Here is a 23,317-nt window from a genome sequence, read left to right as displayed (position 1 = left end):
ATTTAAAATCGATAAAAACTTATTACGATATACATCCGTGAAATTGTTATTACGGTACTAAATTTGATATTCTTGACTCGACTTCTTCGTCGCCTCGTCCATAAAAATCTATCTCGTACCGCATTAAATCATTTCCCGGACTTATAACGTAAAAAACTATTTCTAATGCGATGAAATGTAAATATTCATCATCCCACTGAAACGATTTTAATGTCAAACTTAATACGTATGTGCTTTTTTTATTTTCATACTAGTTGTGTATCAGCTGATAGGTATAAAACGTAGGGAATAAACTCAGGTTAATTTCCTCTCAAAAATCTGCAGAGCTAAGCCTTTTCCCTTTTCCTTTCATTGTCCAATAAATTCTACTCGTTTTCTTCCTGTTTTCGTTTGACTAGCAGTTAAACTGTCACCTTAATTTTATTTCTTACCTTTTTCACCTCTAGATGAGATTTTTTAGGCATTGCGATTCGTCCGCTAAAAGGATGAATTAAACAACTTGATCGCCCGACAATATAACTGTTCTATTTTTTTACGTGGCCCTTCTGCGATAGGTCCAATATTCATAAAAAGTAGAGAGCTACTGTAAATCAATGTAAACTTGGCTTGTAAGAAAGCTAACATAACCTAATCTAACCTAACCTAACCTAATCTAACCTAACCTAACCTAATCTAACCTAACCTAACCTAACCTAACCTAACCTAACCTAACCTAACCTAACCTAACCTAACCTAACGTAACCTAAATAATGTCTAGTTTTGATCAAATAAATTAATAAAATCTTTCCATAATTAAAAAAAATTATATTGATATTTCTTAATGAAATGGTAGATATCTGAGTGATTAATATTTCAAAACAAAAATATTTTTCTATCGTTCGGTAAGATCGATAGGTAGTAACTTAGCGACTTTTTACTTGTTAAAAGCTCTGCATAGTGATGCTTTTATTTATTTATTTTTAGTCGTTAAACCAAAAGATTAAGTTTGGATTCCAAAAAAGTTATTAATAAAATGTGTTTTATATTATTATATAGCTCTTTAAGATTCTGGTAAATTTTTTTTTAATTCAATAAAAGTAGCGTTAACACGCATGTTATTTATCCGATAATCGGACGACTAATTTATGTTATTCAACCGTTTAGTGGACAACTAGACACACGAATTTTTTATTGCCTTAACGGGTGGTTCTTAAATTACTCCGTATTACATTGCAGATTAGGATTGTCGGCTTAGTCCTTAAAATCTGACATTTCGGATTAATAAAAACACATAAATTTTTCTCATGAACAGAGGATGAAATGGTTAATTTCAAATTGGTAGTTATTTCTATAGCCCATGCTTCTGACAAGTAAGTAACCATTCGCAAATAATTTTCCATTATTTTCTTCACTTTTCTTTATTATCTGTTTATTTGTGAGTGATTCAGGAATCTCACGAAGGTACTAACCAATTCCAATCCTTTTCAAAATTTAGATAACTTATTTAATATAGATGTAGGTTTTGTTCCTAATATTCTATTTTGATTGATAAAACTGAATTTAGCCACAATGAATAATTAAAATAATTTTTTTATAACTAGACTTGATATCAATCCTTTCAGTCAGACTGTCACAAATGCTATCGGCTTTCATCGTCAATTCAAGTAAAGCAATCTCCATAAACTTCTGTGTGCAAATTTATTTGCTTTGTAAAGTAATTTGTTGGTTTTTAGGCTTCATTATTTTCTGGGAGAGGGCTTCTTAAAGAGTTGTGCTTAGAGTAATAGATGGTAAATAGACTCTGCAAAGCGGGTTTTAACACACGATTTTAATTTTTTGGATGGTCAAAAGCAATGTGGTCACAGCTGCTTCCTGTATCGGTTGAATTTTAAGCCCGGCATAACTCTATTTAGTTCGTTGACTCGAATCAAATATATGAGGTATAAAATACCTATACCTTTAAAAATCCTACATATTTCCAGTAAATTATTATTCGTTTACATTATCACCAAACATATGTATCACAGATCTAAACGAGTTTCGTTTAAATTATTCATTCAAAATTTCATTTAAGCTGGGTTTAATCAACAAATCAGATAACATATGATTTAGTCTTGTATGTGATGTCAAATGTGAATTTATACTGACGAGCCTTATTTCTTATTTGCTATTTAAATCCAGCCACACATAAATTTTGATGCCACACTTCAAACTACTGTATTTAATTTTTTTATGCTTGTTTGAGAAGATCACCACTAAACTTCTTTGTATACTAAAATACCTTTTTTATTTAGATATTATTAAGAAAAAAAATCTTAAAAGCCTGCTTTTTGTTGTGTAGTAAACTGTTGTACTACTTCGAAAAGAGACTCATATCTACCATCAATGCTGCCGTGTCTGCGTGGTCGCGGCTGCGCGACATGCGTATGTACTTCGTTTACATTAAGCCCTGATCGATTGGATTCTTGATTAAGTGTCCGGAAGTTCTCTCTCTATTTCCTTTCTGCTTAGCAGATCAGCATCGTCTACATAGGCCACCTTCTGTCTTTATGGTTCAAGTAGGGTTCCTCCCGGACTAGTCTGCAGCCTCCTAAATATTCTTTCCAAGATCACAAGATTACAAGAAATAGAATCCCCTTGCTTCAGGCCTTTTATGAAGTTGGATCGGCGAGATGTTGTACCTTCACCAAATATTTTCAACCTTTTTCAACTCTGGATGAATATTTCTTAGGCTATTGCTATTCGTCCGTTAAAAGGATGAATTGAACAACTTGATCGTCCCATAAAATAACTGTTTTATTTTTTAACGTGGCCTTTCACCTTGCTGTACACCTCCAGCCTTCTAAACAGTATCCTGGTCATTACTTTGTAGGTGACGTTCAGCAGGGAAATGCTTCTGTAGTTGGTGCAGTTTAATTTTGACCCCTTTTTGTAGATAAGGCAGATGAGTGATGTGCTTCATTCTTCTGGCATGGACTTCTCTTTCCACACTTTCCTGTTGAGTGGAGCATGGATTTTTGCCTTAAGTTGTTCACCTCCAAACTCAAGAAATTCTGCCGTTATGAGATCTTAACCTGGGGACTTGTTGTTCTTCATTGCGTTGATGCTATTTTTTACTTCTTTCCTGGTAGGCTCCACTAACAGTGGAACATATTATATTTGGCTTGGAATCCCGTCTTCCCTTCTTTGATGTTGGTGTACATTTCTCTAATGTTCTTGGCATCCCACATTTCTCCTATGTACTCTACTTTGGACATACGTTGCGTTAGTGCGAGCCAGGGTGGAGACTTGCTTGCTTGACATTTCTGATTGGTCCAAATAGGGCCATCCAATTAAATCCCCAAAGACAAAGGAAAGTCAAAAACTGTAGTTACAATGCGAACTCGAACTTTGTAATACAACTTGATGGCACAGCGTCCGACGTCAAGTTTAAGAATGGAGTAAGAATATTCTATCTATGGACAGAAAAAAGTGGTTCCAGGAAGGAATTTCGAGTTTATCAATTTGTATTTACCTTTATAAATTGAAATAGAAATCAGATTTAATGGGAAATATCTGACAACTACTGTGTTTATTTATTTAGAAAAGAAGCCGTTAACGAGATATTTTAGAATACAGAAAATAAAAAAAGATTTATTAAAGTTAAAATTGGATTTGAAACATTTTCGAAATAATATAAATATCTACATCGATCGAATTATTTTTAGTTATTTAGGTAAGTATATCATGAAGGACGACTATTATCATATCATATTATATTAAGCACGTGAACAAACATACACAACATGATTGGAACATAATCGATACAAAATTATTCGTAACCAAATATTCAAAAAACGTTTCGAGTTCAGAAACAAAATTCTTTAAATATTTTTCACAGTAATTGTTAGTTTATTTATAGATGAGTTCAATAAAATATCAGAAATGTGCGTAAATAAATCTAATAATATCAGTTAGATATTTTTATCACTAAGAAAATATTTTCTCACTCATATGAAACACTTTACAAGGTAGGCAATAGTTTTCTATTTCTGCTAAACCTCCTAAGAGTACGTGAACAATGGGGCTGTGATACTAGAAATTAGATACTCGACACAATGAGATTTTTCAAACAAACAGAAGACTGTCTCACTAATTTCAATTTCCGACTGTGCCGGGCCAATCATGTGCAAAGGCAACGAATTCGAAAATTCGAGGCTTTGGTGGAATCTAGATAGCTTATCGAGGAATGTATTTAAAGCGATAATTAATTTATAACAAAATTATTCAATATAAATACATAATTATCTAATAAAACAATTCAATCCAATCGAGAAGTATAAATTAAATATATTAATTCAAAATTCAATTGTTATTCTATTAATTAAATACAGCTCTTAGATACTTAATAATATTGAAATAAAAAACACTTTAATATCAAAGATATATGAGGGAGAGTTAATTGTTAGATATTATCTTTGTGAATTACTTCTATTCCAACATGATTTTACAACAAGAATATTTCAGAATTTAGAGAATATTAGAATCGAGTACTTTTTATGAGAAGCAGTTTTATTTGAACCAATAAAAGTATTCGCAAATAAAATATATTCTGGACCTCTGAAAGTAAATTTTCTGTAGTTTCTATTTTGACCTAAAATCAAGAACATTTAGATTTTTTGTGAAATTTCTATAATATACTTTTGTTTTGAATTATTTCTTCAAATCAAAATAAATTTATTTCATGATAATATTATCTAGCGTTGTTAATTTTTCATGTTTAAGGGCGTGCTAATTATTTGACTCGTCAAAGTACAGAAAATTTACTTTCAGAGGTCCAGAATATATTTTATTTGTGAATATTTTATTATTTTTATTGGTTCAAATAAAACTGCTTCTCATAAAAAGTACTCGATTTTAATATTCTGTAAATTCTGAAATATTCTTGTTGTAAAATCATGTTGGAATAGAAGTAATTCACAAAGATAATATCTAACAATTAACTCTCCCTCATATAACTTTGATATTAAGTCTTTTTTATTTCAATAGAATTAAGTATCTAAGAACTGTATATACATATCAAAATAAAGGATTTCTACTATTCACCTTTGACATCATTTCGAAAATAAACATTTCGAAAATGTATTCCGCTGTTCTTCAAAGGGGAAAACAACTACTTTCCTGGCTAATGCCTCGACGATTATTGAATTACAGCCCCTCTGAAGAGCGTGATGTAAATCGACCTTGTTGTCGATATTAACATCTCTAATGGCTCGCAATTGTAAGGAGAGGTTGTAACTATTGACTAGTTTCTACGTCATCACCTCTCATCAGAGCAGTCGTCAACAGTCGTTGAAGCTTGAGACCCGAACTGAAGACAACGTTAAAGAGCGTCGCATTTGGTACATGTAGTTAAAACATTTCCCAGCGAACGCAGTTGGAAGTGAGGATGGCGCCACTTAGCGTTCACTTTTGATCTAGATCATTATTTCGGATTATTCATCAAAATTTTGTTATAAAGTTATTCAAATCATTATAAAGACTCACGAAGAGAAAGAGTGTTATATCAAACGTTTTCATTTATCGCTATTTTGTTAATAAATAGTGAGTAAATATTTGGTATACAGGTAAAAAATAAAATTTGAGTAATACAGATAACATTAATATCCCCATTAATTTCGTTTTTATTTTACTTTGTATCGTTTACGATTGACGCTCAACATTTTTTTTTCTTTCTTTTTTCCAATTCATAGACGTCAACAGACGTAGAAACATTACAAAATTTGTGCCGTGGGGATGAGAAGATAAACAATACCAAAACCATCGTGGGGGCACGACTAAAACAAGCGATAACAAATTGGAGACGGGATCAACAAAAACCAGTGAAGAATCAGTACAAGAACCAAAATCATCAATAGAAGAACAGGTAACCTACGTAATGGAGAAATCCCAAACGGACACGAATACTATATTTAGATTTATGTAAGAAATGAGTTATAAGATGGACAAAGAACAAAAAGGAATGGTTAAAAACAACAAGTAATGATTCATAAGATAATAAAACGACATCAAGAAATGAACCATAAGATGGAAAAGGGACAGGAAGAAATGAGTCCTGAAATAGAAGAAGGACATCAATAAATGACTCAACAATTAAAGATATAAAGGAAAATAATAAAGAGACAATAGGAATTGTTAAAGAAAACATTGATAAGAAAAGAAGTTTTGGAATAAATCAAAATTGAAATGAAGATCATGAAGACAGAAATAAAAACATAATTGGAAACAACCAATAAATAATTTAAAAAGGAATTTAAGGAAGAAATGGATCATTTAAAAAAGCAACAAACATCATTGAGGTATTCAGTCTTATTGTATGAATAAAGAAATAAGGGAGACACTTGAAGATAAACAAGACAAACAATGATAGAATAAGAATAAATGACGAATATAAGAATAGATTTAAATTAAATAATAGAAATAAAATCACTCTTAGATTTAATGATAATGAAAGTATAATTTCTAGGACACATGCAATTTTAACAATATTATTTATAATAATAATGATAATTTCAACCAAAACGATGACTATCATTACAAAAATTTCAATATCAATAGCAGTAGAGATGGAGAAAACAGAAACTTTCCAAATAAAGAGACCTTTATTGATAATGTCAGTACGAAAATATATCATAACAGAACAATCTACCATATTTGTCAATCCATGAAGCGCAACAACGGAAGCACAACGAAAAGTTGATTTCGTATCACACAATGATATTCCACGATAATGCTCGATCGGATCTTACAAAATAATTTGTCAAGTATTCTTTATAGATATGTCTATTCCTGGAAATTAATCAAACACTCAATAATAATAAAAATAAATCTGGGAAAAAATATCGAAATTGGAAAAGCATCAACGATAAAAACCTATTTGAGACCAATAAAGCAACAGTAAATGATATAAACGTGATAGATACTACTATTACAACTCAATTACTAATGACAAATAATTTGATTGATGATGTATTATTTGGCATCGACGAATTCGAGGAAAACACAATGATAATGAATTTGAAAATAGAACGATCTGAATTAACGATGCGTTTGAGAATTTTAAGAAAAATAAGTAATTCAACATGATATGAATATAATTCAAAAAAATAATAATATGATATGAATGAAGTATTGATAAAAATAGAATAAAATAACGGAAATTATAAGGCAGAAGTTTTGTAATGTCGGTGGGAATAATAAAAATTGTATGATTATATTGGATATGTTGATGGAATTAGTATGGAATATGAAGAGTATGATGGGAACGAAAGTATTGAAAAGTATAAATTAGAGATTAATCATTCATTGAATAATAAGTCATATGTAAATAAATATTAAAAATATTTAAAAAAAAATACGATAGTGGTGGAAGGAAGTAATAGTTTTAAAGGAGAAAAAGAAATCAAATAACATGATTGTGGATTTTAATAGTAACGTAGTAAAGAATTGTCGTTGAGAAACTAATTGGAGATTATGGGAGCAAAATAAATAATGAATCAATAACCAAGAGAATGAGAGGAATATTTCATAACTATACAAATTTCTATAAATCTTAAATAATTCAATTTTAATGAATCATTACCTTACTAATTTACTTTATTTATTGTTTGATTTGGTGGTAGGTAAATGTTTTTGCAATTATTCTTTCTGGAGGATAAGAATAATCATACAACAATTTAGGGAATGTTGTACTGATATACAGCAGAAGATCATTGAAATGGAAGAATCATTTACATAATTGGAACAGTGTTTCAGCATTAATAGAGTGACGAACTTTATAACAATGTTAAATAAATATTATATATTATAGACATGAATAGGTACAATGTAGACTCCAGTTCAAAATTAACCGTATTTAAAGTATGAGAATTTAAGTTTTATTAAGAGATTCTTTTCCGACTGGAGTATTTTACTTGCCGTGTTTATTTTCTTTGTCATAGAATCATCAATCATCCACGTAGCGTTCTGCTAGTGACGTGCTGGAAAAGCGCCGTGTTGGTTGAAAATAGTAACATCTCTACCTGCATCAAACAACAAGGAGACAGAAGACCTACGAAATCTATGTCTGGTGTATAGATTTCCATTCGTTAATTTTAACTAGATAGCTATTTGTCTTCACAGTGAACGAAATTTATTAATACCAATTTTCTGTATGCCGTGTTGGTAATTAAAAAAAATGAAGGTGTTGTCACATTGTTTGGACGAAAGTTAGCATATTTCTTGCATATTTTTTAAAAATTACCAATCATAGGACATTTTCTAATAGTTTCCGTTTTAGTGTTGGGTATGATAATAATTCAAGGTCTTGAACGTCTTCCTATTTCAAGGAGTAAGTTTTGTTACTACGACAAGCACCCATTTTGCCCATGAATAGTGCAATCTTTAAAAAATTCTTTAATGTAGCGCAAAATTCACTTTTTTGTATCTTGTAGTTGTTACATTTGGGCAAGGTCATCATCTGGAGCTTCAGTGTCGACGTGTCGATGTCGTTTATTATATTTATTTCATATTTAATTTTTTCGTGCCCATTAACGTTGAGTATATCTTGGCAAAGATAACGTTTCCCGAAAAAGAAGAAGTTTATTGATATTTCTCCATTCCATGAAAGCCGTATATGTTGGATTGTAGTGTTTCCTTGATTTTCAGGTAATAAATTGATATATGTTACTTCTGCAATCTCCAAATTTCCGGCGACGTAGAGATTTCATAATAATTATCACTTCCTAAATTCATTTTGATAGCAGCTAGATACCAGCAATTAATTTTTGGCGTTTCAAGTTAGAACTCAACGATTGATATGCGACGTACAACTTTCTCTTTGCAAAGGACTCTGATTCTTAGGATAGTGCGAGGTCCGTGGATTCCGAAAATATGAAGTTTCCTGGTAGAAATGTAATCCTAACAATTTCTGTTTACCAATTAATCGAACTAAACGATCTGAATCCACAATCTTTCAATACATAGCGCTTGCCATCGAGTAATCGATTCAAAGTTTGGATTTAGCAGCTAAAGGCTCCGCGCCCACTTTGAACCGGGATCAGGGGATGCCCTATCAACTGGTTGATGATCTTAGCCCAAGAAGAGCTTTTATCAGAGATTCTGAACGTTGGGTTCGTGTGTTAATTTATAACTTAATAGTTTTTGTGTGTTTAGGGACCTTAATTCATTTGTGTAGTAGATTTTAAGTGTTTTAATAATTTTTATTGAATAGTTATCAGCGATTTATCAGCAAAAACATATTTTACAAAACATTTCTATACAAATAAACAGTTTTTTATGTCAAAAAACCATAGTATGTCTTCAACAGTGAAAGAGTTCCAGATTACTTTCCGAACATTCAGATCGGGATCGGGTTAGTCCGATCATAGGTTTCGAAAACCCGTATAATCGGAACTGGACACTGTTATTATTGCTATAGGTTGAGTTTTCCTTTAATTTAATTCCATATTTTATTTCTTGTGTTTTATTATATAGTGAATTATTTGCTTTGCATTCATTCGTTCGGGATATGTCGAATATTTTATCTAAAGTAACGTTGTTGTGTGTGATTTATTATCGATTTTATTAATTAGTTGCACTTAATATTTGTGATTAAAACTATTGTATTGCCTTGGTGTGTAACTATTTTATTATATTAATAGCAATAAACAAGTTCGTATCATTTTCCCATTAAAGATCCTTCGATAACTAATATTTTAGCAATTACATAATGAATAATGTCTTATTTCAAAACAGATATATCAAAATTATACTTTCTGGAAATGGATAATGGATAAAAATTAATCAAATAAAAGTTATTTGATATCAGAGGAAATTTTTACATGGAAGATGTATCTTACCCAATAAAGCAAAATTAGATGCATAACTGATAAACCACTTTCCAAGGTGCTTCACGCAGCCCTTTTTGGCTCATAGCTTTCTTAAGTCTTCCATCACCTCATCATCTTTTCCTTGGTATTCCTTTTTTTCTTATTCCTCCTGGTTCTAGGTCTATTATTTTTTTGTTGCTCTGGAATCTGGCATTCTCTTTATGCCACTCTATTCTTTTGGATCTTATTATTTTGCTTAGTTCTGCTTCTCCAGATAGATTCCTTATTTCATTATTTTCATTATTTGTTCTCTTCAGCCATAAATCTCCTCTTTTTCATCGCCTAGTATCCTTCAAGTATTTTTCTTTCCAATATCTAACTTCACATAAGTACATATCTGACATAATTTCAATTATTTACAATCAACATGCATGAGGTTTGACTTTTTAATCCATTCGATTTATAATTTATCGAAAATAATTCCCCAATGCAGTTTTTTCCTGAAAATTCGAAATTGAACAGCAATTCTGCCCTTAGAGATGATTCAAAGTTACAATAGAGATGTAGTAGAATTTATACATACTTATTAGATTATTGTAGGTTCTGATTTCAGTTGAAATACTCGAAATTTATAAAATTTGTTGAAATTAATATCGAATACATCATTTTGGTCGTTCTATGTTTCATAAAAACTTTTCGTTCAGTAGAAATTGAATGAAAATGTGTCAACATTATTGTATATGTCTTTTCATTGGTTATTTATATTGTTTTAAAATCACTCATTGCATTTAAAACTTATAATACGACTCCCTAAATTGATTTAGCCAATACCAGACGAATGCTTGATAGTAGTATACTGCACAAAATTTATTGTCAATTTTACAAACCACCCTCTAAATTAAGAGGAGTTGACAATCTTTAGTAGGCTTAGTATATCCTAAAACAAATAATCTGATAGGTCCCAGACATCATTGAGCCACTCTTCTCATTAATCTAGTACATTGATAAGACAAAAATCTCGTGAAATTTCTGGAGATAATCAACTGTTCATATCATTTAGTCAAATGATATGAGCCCCATGATTTTATTTCTGTCTGATCATTTGATGAGGAGACACGAGTGGTACGTTAGACTAATTATATTTTAGCTTTTAGTGAATCTACATTTTTAATGAAACTATTTTCTGCATGTAAAGCCCTTCCATTTGATCTCCATTACCTATATTAATAAATAATAAATATACTAGCTTTTATTCGCGGCTTCGCTCGCATCGAATCCATTAAATAAGTATCAGAAATCATTATAATAGAAAAGAACGAACTCTGTAGCTATATTAGAACCTGAGATATAGATCTTTGAATGTAGAAAAATTGCCAAAAACCTACAAAAATCCATAACTCCACATTGAATGTCCGCGTCTAGCTCCTCTCCAACTCAACCGAGTTAAGTGTTCAAAAACTCAAAAGAAAGAAGGTGTTTCAGCGAGTGTTCTTAAACCAAAACGAGCTCTGTAGCTATATGAGAACCTGAGATATAGATCTTTGAATGTAGAAAAATTGCCAAAAACCTACAAAAATCTACAACTCCACATTGAATGTCCGCGCTTAGCTCCTCTCCAACTCAACCGATTTAAGTGTCCAAAAACTCAAAAGAAAGAAGGTGTTTCAGCGAGTGTTCTTAAACCAAAACGAAGTCTCTATCTGGAATAGAACTTGAGATATTGAGGATAGAACGTGTGTATGTGAAAAACTCCCATAAGTAATGTACAGGGGGAAATCGCATTTGAGTATAACTTGAGAATGGTGAAAATTAGATGAAATCCGATGGTTGATGGCTGATCTGTGCATCAATACCTTTCATTGAAAAAAAAAAAATTAAGCAAATCGGTTGGGTAGAACGCCTGAACGGACTCGGAATGAAAATCATCAATTTTTTTAATATACATATAAGATCTGCTATTTTTGCTGATGTAGAAGTTTTTTGAAAAGGCATGTTTTTCTGGCAGATGATGATTATTATGAAAAATTACAAGAGTAAAAAAAGTTTTAGAATTAAATTAATTATCCATGGTATGGGAATATTTTTTTTTAAATCAACTGGCAGATAAAAACTTCTGTGGAATTTTGAGGTTATGTGAGCCCTGATTACTTCCTTATAATGGTTCGATTGTTTTCTATTTACCATTGCTTAATGCTTATAATAGCCTCATAAACTGCACATAAATTTAGTATTCTCTATTTAAAGGGTTGCAGAAAATTATTTTTTTTCGAAATTTTGGTTCCTATTTTTGAGGCCCTAAAATTACATATACGATGATGTATTGAAAAATTCTTAGCCTATTATAGAACCAAACAAAATTTCAATGTCAAAATATTTTTTACTCAACATATTCTTCACTTAATTGGATACATTTATTGCAGCGAACCCGCAACGTCTCTAGATCTTTCAAAAAAAATGTTTCTTCTTGTTGTGCAAACCAGACCTCCACAGCTTTTATTACCTCCTCGTTGGAAGAACATTTACGCCCTTTTATAGTTTTTTTCAGTTGAAGAAAAAGATAATAGTGAAGAAGCGCCAAATCTGGTGAATAAGGGGTGTGTTCTAGTAATTCAAACCCTAAATCACGAATTTTTTGCATGGCAACATGAGATTTGTGTGCAGGGGCGTTGTCCTGCAAAAACAAAACACCTTTGGATAGCTTTCCGCGTCTTTTCTCTTTAATTTTTTCCCGTAGAGTAGTCAGTGATGTCGAATAGTAATCTCCAGTTATTGTTCTACCCTTATCCAAAAAACCAATCATGATTACTCCACGGCAATCCCAAAAAACTAAAGCAAGAACTTTTTCAGCAAATTTTTGGAGACGAAACTTCTTAGGTCTTGGAGAACCAGAATGTCGCCATTCCATCGATTGTTGGTTTGTTTCTGGATCGTAGAACTGTACTCAAGACTCATCAATAGTAACAATTGGGTTTAAGAATTCTACATCGTTTTCAAATCGAGCACAGATCGAACGCGATGCTTCTACCCTTGCACGCTTTTGTTCAACATTCAAACATTTGGGGATCCATTTTGCAGCAATTTTTCTCATATCCAAATTGACGTGATCATGAACTGCGTCGATATTGTCGAGAACCTGATACAGAAACTAACCCTTAGGTCTTGGAGAACCAGATTGTTGCTTTGTTTCTTGATCGTAGAAATGTACCCAAGTCGCATACATAGTAACAATTCGTTTTTAAATCGAACGCGATACTTCTACCCTTGCATGCTTTTAGTCAACATTCAAACATTTGGGGATCCATTTTGCAGCAATCTTTTTCATGTCCAAATTGACGTGAACTATATGATGAACACGTTCCTATGAAATATTCAGTCCTTCAGATATCCGTTTTAGACCAATTCGACGGTTTGATAAAATCATGACATGAACTGCATCGATATTTTCGGAGACTGACACAGAAACTGCCCTTCCCGATCGATCATCATCTTCGATGGAAAATTTACCTCTTTTGAAGCTTGCAGTCCAATTTTTCACGGTCGTATACGAAGGACATTGATCATCAAGGGTATTAAGCATATCTTCGTTAATCTGCTTACGTCTTAACCCTTTTTTCTTTTAATTTATTGCGTAATTCTGGTTTACTTTTTTGACGTCAAACTTTACACTTACACTTCTAATAAGTTATTGTCTGTTGCTATGGTAACGCAATATTTTGTTTCGCATCGAACTGGTCTAGGCTAACTTGATATCAATACATCCTCGTAGATGTAATTTGGTACAGAGGCAAATTTACTCCAATCGTCATATTTTGCGCTCCCCTATACCCATCTGATCTGTGTTGATTCTTATGCGGTACCCCCTGTATATATGTATGTATGAATCTTTATACATATCTCCGAAATTATTAATTTTTTTTGACTATTTCTCTTAAAAGTGGGTTACAATTTTTTTTACAAATGCGTTGAAATTTTAATACATTTTTTTACTTGTGTATGCAACTATTTTTTTTACCAAATATGTAAAAATGAATGTTGGAAATTCTCCTCAACTCGGGGTCCTTTCCGACTGAAAACCCATGGCGTTTTGCCGACTTGCCACCCTGTAGATACGCTACTGAGCTAAATAAAATTATTTAAAAAATAATTGTGACACGTTATTAAATAACGAAAATCTCTACACAACTAATACTTGTACTAATTAAAATGTTTCATCAAATAATAGTAAACATTGTTGTTTATAAGTATTACTTATATTTTCAACACTATTTCCAGAAGAAATTAGAGATTATTGTTAGAAGAAGAAATCACTAATTGGATTCGGATGAAATTTTTCTTATCTTCGATGTGAGGACAAAAGTTTTAATAATCAAATTATAATATATAGATAGTTGAGTTGAACGATTGACAAATTTCCTGTAAACATTTAACCGCATTTATAAATATGATGATTTGCACGCACCTTAATCGACATTCCACAAGCAATGTTATTGTTTTTATCAGAGGACTGGAGGTTTTTCCAAGAATCACTTATATAAGTTACCTAATACAATTGCGGTATTGTTTGTGATATAAATTTAATTCAATTCATCGGTGACGGTATGGGGTCGAATTATGTAAATTGTTAGTCAGCCAGGCTTGCGCCACTCCTGGTAACTAAAGGTGTGTAAAATTTAGACACTTCTGATCTATGGTATGTATGTGTATTTACTTGCCGATATAAAAGCATTTCATGTGCTTTTGCTTGGGAATGAAATGGAGATTATTTGAATTTTAGTGCGAGAGCGGCAGTCAGTCGTCCTACCACGTGCATCGTTGTCGACTCGTATTCGGGTGTGTACGCATGCGTTCGTTTTTGTTGAATCGGCATCTGGTGTGTATACTTTGTGATTTAGTAATCGCTAAATAAAAATGTGGCAGTTTTGACGATCAGAATATCGTTATTTGGTGAGTAGACAGATTTTCTCGTTGAAAATGTGCACTTACCTTTATTTATCACCAATGACGGACTGGGCCAATGACAAAAAGCCGGTTAGGTTAGGTCAATATGTCTTTGTTGTACATTGAAGTTCGATTACTTGCTGCCATGGTTACGGTTAACCAGGTGCATTGTTTGCTTGACGGTTTTTTGGTCTTTAATTAGGTAACATTATTTTACTGTTACACTTTCTTTGTGATTTCAATTTATTTTTCCTTCTATATTTTTATCTCTAATTTTGTCGTTTTAACTTACCAATCTTCAGTATAACGGAAATTGTTATAAAATAGAACCATTTCCTGATATTTTATTGTTTGTAAATTATATATAGGGTATTATAAAATTGAGATGCCGATAAATTATTTTATATTCTATCTCTAAGATCTTGATTATATTAAATCGGTGATTTATTTCTAACAATTTCAACTACATATTCATAGGAATAAATTGTTTTCAAAGATGCATGACATTTTTTATTACAATTAATATCAACTTTATGACATAAATTGATACATAACAATTAACAGAAAATTTAGTAAATGGTATTTTTATTCCCAGATGTTCAAAAGTATTACTTAAAATAATCACAATTTATTTTAAAAATACAATTTCCACACACATGATAAATGGTAAAAACATTTTTTACGTCAACGCTTTGTTTTTATAAAGTAGGGTAATTTTATACTTTCGCGGCCCCTTCGTTTTTTGGCACAATAAAATCGAAAAATCATCCAATTTCGTTGATTTTTTTTAAATCTTTGTTTTTACGGCGAATTTATGAAAAAAATATGGGAAATATCTCACCTGGAGTTTTCATATAGTTTTATGACTTTAAATGTGATCATAAACGCACTTCTCAGAATATAATCGTTCATAACTTTTTTACAAAGCATCGTATGCAGTTTATATATTTTTTTTTGTTAATCTGCACAAAAATCGAACATTTTGGAAAACAAAATTGAAAAATGTTTGTTTAATCATTTTTTATCTCTAACATCAACATTAGTAAGACACCATTTTTTTAATAGTGAAAATTTTCAATTTTTCATAGTTAACTTTCAATATTGTACACTTGATTACAATAAGTGATTTTAATAATGTTTTTGTTCATATAACTTTAATGATTACTTAATAAAAAATACACAAACGATTATATGTGAGAAAAAGTCAATTTTAAGAGAAATTCTTATTATTTTTAATTGTAAAAACATGATAAATCAACATTTTTCTATAATTTTTTTTCAATTTGTTCGTTTTTTCGTGTAGATTAAAAAAATACTTCATTTGATTATTAGGAAAAGAGTTATCAACAATTATGCATGAATGAGTGCATTTTCATGAACATTTAAAGCTTTGAAACCAATATGAGTTTTCATTTTTTTATTCCCATAATTTTTTTCGTAACTCCGCCTTAAAAACAAAGATTTTAGAAAAAAAATCGAAATCGGATGACTTTTCGATTTCCACAACCAAAAAACGAGGGGACCGCGAAAGTATAAAATTACCTGAAGTAGAATTATTTTTGTTTAGATTCATTAATTTAATTATATACATGGTGCACGAGAAATGAGAAAAGACAAGGCATATAGAAGCATATTTTCAAAATATTTTCATGTATACATGAGCACTGATTTGAGTTACCAAACAATTTTAGCATTATTATGAAAAAAAACCAGGATGAGGTCGATTTTTATTTATAAATTTCACAATTTACAGTATGAAAATATTGTCCCCCTCCAGTAACCCCTCTGAATTATAAGCACGCTCTCGAAAATTTTAAATTAGAACAGGGGTCGTGTCGCACCTTGTTGAAAAGGGATTTTAGTCCTCTGTTCAGCAATATAAAGTTAAAAGTCAAAATTTGGTGCGATCATAACTGAGAAAATTAATTTTTAAAATGTAAAATTTTGATAATGTCTAAACTAACCTAACCTAATCACAAAACTTTACGTACGCATAATATTTAGAATGTATTTTTGAATGTACTTCACAATTAAATTAAATGTTCAAAATGACCATCATTACACTTTTTGACAATTACCGAGGCGATTTTGAAATTCTCGTACAACATTTTGTAAGATCTCAGGTGTTATTTTGTTAATTTCTTCTTCTTTTGTTATCCTAACTCTTAAATCAGCAATATTGTCTGGTCTATTAAAAAATACTTTAGAATTAATCATGTATTTTCGTATTGCTTCATTCTACGTAAAGTTTTATGATAGAGACATTATCAAAATTTTACATCTTAAACAATTATTTTTTCAGTTATGATTGCACGAAATTTAAAAAAAAAACTTTATACTAATGACGAGAGACCTAAAATCCCAATTCCAACAATACACCACACGACCCCATTTTCTATTTAAAATTTTCGAGGAAGTGCTTATAATTCCGAAGGGGTGCATATTCATACTGTAAATTGTCAATTTAAAAATTAAAATTGACCTGTTTCAGGTTTTTTCACATAGTATATAATAACGATAAAATTGTATTTATTCCTTACACATGAACGGCATTGTATAATATTCCCTTAAGGACAAACGACAGGAAAACTACGTTTTCGCAGAATGGAAAAAATCAGTCATTCTTGAATAAAAACATGTTTCAAGCAAGTTTCTCGGGATATAATCGTGAGCTTACTGAATTCTCCAGGTTTAAATTCCAACAGGTCTGTTGATCATTCAGCAAGTACCGAATGGGAGGTAGTTATTAAAGTATGTATTATACATTTCTTGACTCAATTATCAAAAATGGTCCGAAAATGATACCCACACACAATGTAAATATCATGAATCGTCCATATCGCATTGATGTTACATTTTTTTATACCCAAGACGCATTGTGGATAAATTAGAAAGTTCTACGATTTGATATCACGATTTTCATTGAAGACAAATAAATAAAAATAGTATGAAAATAAAATTTTTTAAATCAACTGACAGATAAAAAACTTCTGTGAAATTTTAAGGTTAGTTGCGTCCTGATTTAGTTTTGAAAATCTAAACATATTCTTAATAACTTAAATCTTTATTATTTATTCTTGATGACATTTCAATATGCAGTTTTTGTTATAACTTCAACATATTGTAATGTTCTTATTTAGTTAAACAGTTTTTAATCACAAATTCACACACACAGGTATTTCCAACTTACGTAATTTATTTATACACTAATTATTCATCAACACACACTAAACTATTCACTAACACTTACTACTAAAGTATTTACTAATACTTGACAAACTAATTTATTTAAACACACTTTTCACTATCCCGATGTGTTCACTATGACATCAAATTGTTTAACAAATAAACCAAAATGACTTCTTAGAAATTGTTTCTATAGAAACAGTCCCAACATAATGCGAATAGGTCACCAAAAAATACAAAGAAATAGCCGCCTCAATAACAAGAAATAAAAAGTACTCGACGAATCCGCCAAATTTTAGTTTCGGCAATTTATTGGAATAGGACGAGTTCATAACAATATTTTATGTTCGGTTAAACTTTTTCACTAACCTACAATAGGATTTCGGTAAATGTTGCATGTTCTTATTTTTTCTTTCTCAAAACAAATATCCATTGTAACTTTCAAAAAACACTAACTCCAATAATATTTTATTGAAACTTCAAGAGAATTGAGTTCCCCTTTGATCTCACCAACAGATAAAAATGTGGAAACAAACAGATAGAGAATCATGCTCGGAAATAGAAGGTAATAGTTTAGTCATTTTTTATTCGCATGTTTAGGCCGCTATAGATCTTCTTGTCTACGCCTTCTTCACTATATTTAGTACCATGCGACTTCTAGCACTTCCTGAAAATAGAAATGTACCAAAAGAGAAATATTTGAGAAGACAGAGCAGATTAAGAAAGATGCCTTCCAGAAATGCTTTTAGCAATTCAAATTTTACATTATTTCTAATGAAATAATTCTAGATCACATCTCGTATATAAACAACTGTGTTCTGAGGTATAGAAGCGAGGGAAATATTCACTCTAATATATATTAATGTATACAGAATTGTAAAAATTCTGTTAAAAATAGATATTGGAATAAATTATTGACGTTCAAAAACCTGTCGAGGAAAATTCAATGGACATTTCGTATAATTTGAAGTCTTATCTTTGAAAATATTATATCAAATAGTCATCTCAACAAAATATAAAAATAGACGTTCAGGAGCCAATAATAGTGGACACCTAAATAATTCTGTAAATTGCTTGGTAATAATTGGAATGTAGGATTTTACTACTCATTTTCTGATGAGATTATCGATAATTATATTGGTTTCAAATTAAAAATCAACATGTTTGACTGATAATTTCTGTTTTACCTCATTAGCATTATTATAAATTGTACAACTCTGTTATTTATGAAACACGTAAAATACTCATAAATAATACTTAATGGTATGTTAAATGAAAACACAAAAATGCACCGTGTATTTGTTCTAAGTTATATTGATTTTAAAGTAAGAAGTCAATGACACCTTTTAATCTTTATAACTTTCATTCAAAGAATCATTAAGGTGTGTTATATGAGTGAAGAGACATACAAGTCCACCGTGAAATTTATAATGATTGTAGACCGGTTTACTCCAGTATTTACTGGTCTATGTTTATTAAATAAAGTATATTAATAATAATTAATTTATCAGTAAATTATACATAATGTTTATAAAATAAAAATTAACTATGTTTCGATGCGGCTATAATTAAAACTAATGAAAAAAACTAGCTCGTCCAACTGTTTAAAATGTTATTATAACAAGCAGCAATGAAGGAATTGAATTGAATTGAATGGTATGGCACATTTATTGATTTGTTTATATTGTGCTTGTATAGTTGACGTCTCTCCTCTTTAACAACTGTTAAGGTTTTATTATTGAAATTATTGAAATTAGCCTAGACAGACCTCCTTACATTAACCCATATTTTAACAAAAATTATAGCTAACAGAACGAGATATGGTCAGTCAGAAGTACCAACCTCGAAAGCGCACGAAATTCGTACCATTTGAGACTACTAAGTGGTAAATGTTTTAATTTTATTCAAGAAATAAACCTACATTACATTATTAGCTAAATAAACAATAATATTGGATATTCCCGAAACTGGTCGGTGGTTTTTTATTTTACTTTACTGTTTGTTTAAATTATAATCTAATATACATCCATGTAATAATGAAATGAAATATTAGACTATTACGATAGGCATGACTAGAAGAAAAATGGGGGGCACATCATTTTTCCCATGTTTTGAGACCTCCTGAACACGGTTATGATGGTTTTTCGAATGTATGTAGTTTAAATATATATATATATATATATATATATATATATATATATATATATATATATATATATATATATATATATATATATATATATATATATATATATCTGTTTAAGCTACAATTCTTATTTTCGTCTCTCGAGCAATTGCTATGGGTCCGATTTGGTTCAAAATTAGCATACATGGCTTTTTTGGAGGCGGATTGATGTTATTAGAGTTTGGTTGAAAACAAATGAATATTTCGAGGGATCGCAGTGCAAAAAAAGTGGTTTTTGACCTTTGCTCACCTCTGCAGGTCAAACGAAAAGCGATTTCACATGTAGGTTCATTTAGTTGCGAGATGATTTCCTGTCTAAGGTCGAAACTTTCCATCTCCACCTCTCTCCATTTTATGGTCATTTTTGTTATATTTTCTTATTTTTTGGCCTGAAAAAGTTTAACTAGAGGGTTCTTCTAGCACAAAACGCCCGAAATCATTTTGATCGTTGTAATTGTTGAACTGGATCGCCTCCTATTTAATGAATAATACGAGTATGATCGTTGCTAGGGTGATTTTTTTTACTTCCCATTTTCGAAATTTCTTGTCATTAGGACAATTTTTTCTTTGTTGTGAATTGAAATTGAACAAGAGAGTTCGAGACCACCGGGTCTATTGAAATTATGAATTTTCATTCGAGAGTGAGAGTTAACTTGTGAAATGAAAAGTTATTGAGGAATAGCAAGTTTTTCATATAAAGAAATAAGATTGAGAATTGATATCATTTCCAAGAAATTCATTTTATGGAAAGATTTGTTTGTGTATTAGTTAAATTCTTCATTCGACGAAAAATTCGACTTTCATGATGGAGCTCACCGCTTTTTATTTTACATCGAAAACGTAATTATATCTGAATATCCCTTAGACGTTTCCAAAAATGTGTAACACCTTGCATTGATACAGAGTGGGCAAAAATACACAAATGTCAATTCACTATATATCACTCAAATAATATATGAAAAAATAAACACAAATACCTTGATGACTTATTAAAAAGCACCCCGTATAATTTATTAGTAATCCAAATATGGATTTAGGCTTGCTGTCGCCCTAGGCCTAGTTCGATGTGCCGCTGCCCTTTTTGATAATATAAATTTCATTAATTATGATGCAATATGTTTATTTCAAAATAACTTTATTATATAGAAGTATAGAAGAATATTTATTTAATATTAATCAATTTAAAAATTTCTTTCATGCAAGAGCATCAAATCTATCTTGCTTGCGGGTAAATATGTTTTTACCCTTTTAGAGTGGAAAAAGATCTTTATCTTGAACAATTTGTAGCCGGAATATTCGGATAGCAATGTCCACCTCTCGAAGACTCCGTGAATGCAATACATTGCATATTTTTTCTGTAAAGCGTACATATTCAGTTTTTGCTAAGGAGTCTTTGAGTTGATAATGGAAAACAATACAATCATTGCCTACCGTCTCTTCGAAATGGTCAGGATACTTACCTATATATAGTTTATATCAAATCATCAAAAATATTGAAATATTTGTAAAGTTTTTCATGCATGCACTTTTACGCCTGGCTAATTGTACACTCAGAGTGTCTACAATAGGGCAATAAACATTTGTGCTAAAATTTTCTTGCCTCGATAAAGGTGTCCTTTCATTTACTTGTGAGTTGTCTGGCTGAATATTTCTATTTTTCTGTTTTTTTGGCAACGATAATCATAACGATAATAATCATGAACTCCAGATGCTCCAGGTGCTTTGGCTTTAGTTGCATTTTAAGAAAATTGTCTGTCTCTCATGTCTTAAAAATATAAATCCAGAGAACTATAGATCTGCAAAACGGATGATAAATCAGCCCGAGATTTTTACTAGCAGTATTAAAAAGATCTTGAGTTACATTTTTAACAAAGACTAGGATTGCTGTTTATAAATGTGTAATTTTCGCTGCATTTCCGTGGTTTCAGATTGCATCGTCGTTTTCTCATCTCTGTTTTCGGCAATAATCTGCAGTGAATAAATTATTGCACACCACTCTTTTTTTAATGCGTACCATGCATCATGTCGAGCAGACTAACGAGTCTTAGAAGACTCTCAACTCTTAGATTTGTACGCTCCACCAAGATATCCCAACGATGTGTAGATATAATAGATTAATAGACAAGTTGGGATTTTAGCTAATATCCCAGGTTAATAGGCAGTTGGCTGATGACGCGCCACGCATGCCTATTCTCTCGGAGTATTAGCTAAATGCCGGACAATAGATTATTAGTCGAAAAATTGACCAAGCGTTTGTCTATTCCTCTGGGACTTTAGTTAAAATTCAGATAATAGAATATCTATTGAAAAAGGCCAATTAGATAAAGAGAAGCAAATTTTACTCGCTGGTCCTCCAGACGGAGAAGCTTGACCCAAAGCTTACAATACTTACTATCATGTGAATAACTATGAACGAATCGAAAATTAATTTCACGTAATCTTAAAAAGAAATAAAACAAACAGATGCTGTTATTTTCTGTGTACCTGTAGAAGATTATTATGAGAAAATTTTAAAACCTCATGCTCAGACTGGTTAGGTTAGGTTAGGTAAACAATATGGAACAAACCGGTGTTCTTGTTTTAAAATAAAATAAAATGTAAATCACAATGTCACCAAGCTTCCACGTATTGCAATAAATGATTGACATGCAAAAAATAAATAAATAAGACTTCTTTTATCCTATTTTTTTATCTTATTCTGTAAACCCAATAGTCTGTTATCCGAATTTTAGCTAAAGTCCCAGGAGAATAATCTATTGTCCGGCATTTAGCTAATATTCCGGGAGAATAGGCATGCGTGGCGCGCCATCAGCCAACTGCCTATTAACCTGGGATATTAGCTAAAATCCCAGCTCGTCTATTGACCTACGACATAGATGTAGTAAAGGAATTGTATAGTTTTTGTAAAGTAGAAAATACATTGGCTGCTTCTGTTACGATTCAACTGTACATGATCCTACCAAATTTAAAGAATAGGCTGAAGGATTCATTGTTTTGATTCGTGTTTGGAGGCCTGAATATGTACCTAATATATTGCTCGCATTGACCAACGATTTAGTAACTTCCGAACGCTTTGTACATGTGAGATTAATGAACAGAAAATAAGGAACATAAAGATAAAGACTTTAATTGATCTATAAAAAAATTCATCATCATCTTACCAACAGATTGAGCAGTAAAT

The 23,317-nt window shown here is 31.0% G+C and overlaps 1 protein-coding gene and 1 long non-coding RNA gene across 3 annotated transcripts in view; one reads left to right on the top strand and one right to left on the bottom strand.

Moving 5' to 3' along the window:
* The window catches only part of LOC130448676 (uncharacterized), a 167,577-nt gene that overhangs the window by 16,138 nt on the left and 128,122 nt on the right, over positions 1-23,317 (bottom strand). The gene's annotated exons all lie outside the window — the stretch shown is intronic.
* The window catches only part of LOC130448671 (band 3 anion transport protein), a 246,568-nt gene continuing 237,612 nt past the window's right edge, over positions 14,362-23,317 (top strand). The window contains exon 1 of one of the 2 annotated variants that reach the window (XM_056786135.1): positions 14,362-14,771. The gene's annotated coding sequence lies outside the window, so the exon portion shown is untranslated. The remainder of the gene's footprint in view (positions 14,772-23,317) is intronic. The other variant, XM_056786137.1, reaches the window with a different exon arrangement.

This window comes from Diorhabda sublineata, chromosome 9 (genome assembly GCF_026230105.1).
Source record: "Diorhabda sublineata isolate icDioSubl1.1 chromosome 9, icDioSubl1.1, whole genome shotgun sequence".
Classification (NCBI taxonomy): domain Eukaryota; kingdom Metazoa; phylum Arthropoda; class Insecta; order Coleoptera; family Chrysomelidae; genus Diorhabda; species Diorhabda sublineata.
The sequence above is the reverse complement of the archived record's forward strand: the minus strand, read 5'-3'. Positions and strand labels throughout refer to the sequence as shown.